Here is a 2,984-nt window from a genome sequence, read left to right as displayed (position 1 = left end):
GAACGTATTTCTTTATTGTTCATGATTTTTTTGAAGTGTCTAGAAAGATTAGATACTGATAAAGTTCCCATGAACAGAAAGTCAACAACAGCTGGGCACACACAAGCAGAACATGGAAAAGTTTCATGTGCTCTTTTCCTGATACTGAACAAATGGTGTATTTTCCTACCAATTTATCCACCAGAGTTTTATTCTCTTGTTCTGGTGTTTCTTGATTGTAATAGTTATTATCCGAGCACTTCAAACTGTGATCATTCCTGTTTAGCCTTAATAATAATCCATTTACTATCCTGCAAGAAGCCCATTAACATTTTGAGCCGGATAAAGGCGCTAAAGTTGCATCTATTGATCCATTTATGAACCATCCTGCATTCTCTAATGCATTCAGGTCCAAAGTTGAGGTGGAGGTGTATATTTTGAGAGAAGGTGTGATTCCAGTATTTCTTGTTCAGTTTCAGTACCGTTCTGTTCATATCTTATATCTTGCAACAGAGAGGCAAATGCGTCGCATAGAAGTTGAGATATTGCTGCTGGCAGAGCGCTTCCATCCTTTTTCATGGCCATAAATCTTCCTTCCAAACACCCGAAATTGTTGCTTGGAAGTGTTAACTCATCTTGATGGTGAATAAGAATTCTTGTCTCATCATTATTTTTAATGTTTGTGGGAGAAATATTCCTCATGAATTATTTGGCCATCACATTGAACTGGAGTTGTAGTATTGAGTGACGTCATGGCGAGGTTTCAGTCCTATCGATTTAAGAAACTTGTGATTCTTACAAGTTATCATGTTCAGCCTCTACCACAAAATGATCTTCTATATTTACACTTCAAGCCAATGATGCTGCTTCAGATGAAGATGTATTATAATTTTCTTACTGCGAAAATCTACTAGAGTCCTGTTCTGTATTGAACTTGAGATGGTCTAAAATCTGAACAGTCACTGGGAGATGTATTGGACTGCCAGGCACCTCCATAATTTATTTTAATTTGGACCCACTGTATACTCACTACTTATATTGGTATGGTGTCTGTTCTTTTGGACATGTCAGAAAGAACAGACAATGACCTGCAGCCGTCTAGAACGAAATTAGAATTATATTAATACCTTCAGCAGCTAACTGGCGTTGACATACTTCAACGGGGACAGGTGAAAATGTGTGCCCCGACCGGGACTCGAACCCGGGATCTCCTGCTTACATGGCAGACGCTCTATCCATCTGAGCCACCGAGGGCACAGAGGACACCGTCATTGCAGGGACTATCTCGACCACGCCTCCAGCCACAATCTCACCTTATATGTCCACACACTACATTCGTAGTGTCCAACCCCAACACTCTCAGCCGGCCGGTGTGGCCGTGCGGTTCTAGGCGCTTCAGCCTGAAACCGCGTGACCGCTACGGTCGCAGGTTCGAATCCTGCCTTGGGCATGGATGTGTGTGATGTCCTTAGGTTAGTTAGGTTTAACTAGTTCTAAGTTCTAGGGGACTAATGACCTCAGAAGTTGAGTCCCATAGTGCTCAGAGCCATTTGAACCATTTGAACCCAACACTCTCATTACTCGTGGAAGACATTCTTACCAAGTCCCGTAAGATTTCGGGGAATATGTGTGCATCCGCACAGAAGATGAAGGTCATGGCCGTTGTTTCCAGAACTACATACTTATATGGATATGGTGTCTGTTCTTTCGGACATGTTTTTGTGCGGACTGCCAAGACGGAAAAATCCGCCTCGAATAGAGATTTTCTTCCTATGCACGACCAGATGTTTCCACTAGGACAGGCACTTCAATACACATGTGCAGTGGATATACTGCTTGTGCAAACTAAGTTGACATTCGGTGCAGTGGCTGACAGAACACTCCCATCAGTCATCACACTCAGTGTCAACTTGCCTTGCGTCAATATTATGATGCACAACGCTTTCCCAATTGATTTGATTTATTTTCATTTCGTCTGTGCAACAGTAAATATATAAATTTCCAACTTTGTTGGAACCATGAATCCTCAAAAAAAAAAAAAAAAAAAAAAAAAAAAAAAAAAAAAAAAAACTGAAAATCAGTGATGAATGCCATGTGGTTAATAAAGAAGGGACAAACACATTTACATTTATTTCTTGAAACAGGGAATAAAGCAGTGTGTTTATTGTAACATTAAACGATAGCCGTATTTGAGGATCTCACAACATTAGGAAAGGAAACATAGAGAATTTGGCTGCAAACTTTTCAAGGAAGAACGCAAAATAAAAGCTGCGGAGTGTGTGGAAAGGCCGATGAAGCAACATATATTGTTTACAAAACAAGCAAATCTTCAAAATAGCGCCACAGAAGCAAGTTTCAGAGTAGCCTATAACCTTGCTAAACGAAACAGGCCTTTTTCGGATGGCGAGTTAATCAGTGTATAGTAGAATGTGCAAGCATATTGTGTCCTGTGGTTAAAAGCAAATTTGAAAGCATTTTATTGTCAACAACTGTATCGTGGCGCATTGACTTAATTAGTGGCGAACTCACAGAACAGCTGAAGACTGCAAGCAAAAATTTTATTTTGTTTGGTTTTCCTTGGCGATGGACGAAGATACTGTACAATTACTCATCTTTATTCGTGGAGTTAATGAAAATTTCGGCATCACATAGGAATTACTTGGCACAGAATAACTTAAAGATAAACTGCTGGTTAGGACTTGCTTGAGTGTACTGTGAATTGTGTTGTGAAAAGTGGAAAGTCCTGGAACAAAGTTGTAAGCATTACAACAGATGGAATCAGAGCTTTCATTGGTATATACAGTTACGTTAAAGCCTTTAAACAACAAGTTACGACTACAAGATACATACAGTGATATCTTGTCTTTTCATTTCATTTTGAACAGAAGAGCCTTTCTAAAGCTGCACTGGACTTCAAGCATGTGGCTGATCCTGTTGTTAGTGTCGAGAACACAATCAGAGTATGGGCTCTTCACAACCGACACTTCCAGTCTCTTCTTGAGGAT

The 2,984-nt window shown here is 40.1% G+C and overlaps 1 non-coding gene across 1 annotated transcript; it reads right to left on the bottom strand.

Annotated features, from left to right (window-relative positions):
• Window positions 1-1,159: 1,159 nt before the first annotated feature.
• Trnat-ugu lies at window positions 1,160-1,234 on the bottom strand. The gene has a single exon. It is a non-coding gene; the product is annotated as a tRNA-Thr (tRNA).
• Window positions 1,235-2,984: the final 1,750 nt, after the last annotated feature.

The sequence above is a fragment of the Schistocerca americana genome, chromosome 5 (genome assembly GCF_021461395.2).
Source record: "Schistocerca americana isolate TAMUIC-IGC-003095 chromosome 5, iqSchAmer2.1, whole genome shotgun sequence".
NCBI classification, from domain to species: Eukaryota; Metazoa; Arthropoda; class Insecta; order Orthoptera; family Acrididae; genus Schistocerca; species Schistocerca americana.
The sequence above is the reverse complement of the archived record's forward strand: the minus strand, read 5'-3'. Positions and strand labels throughout refer to the sequence as shown.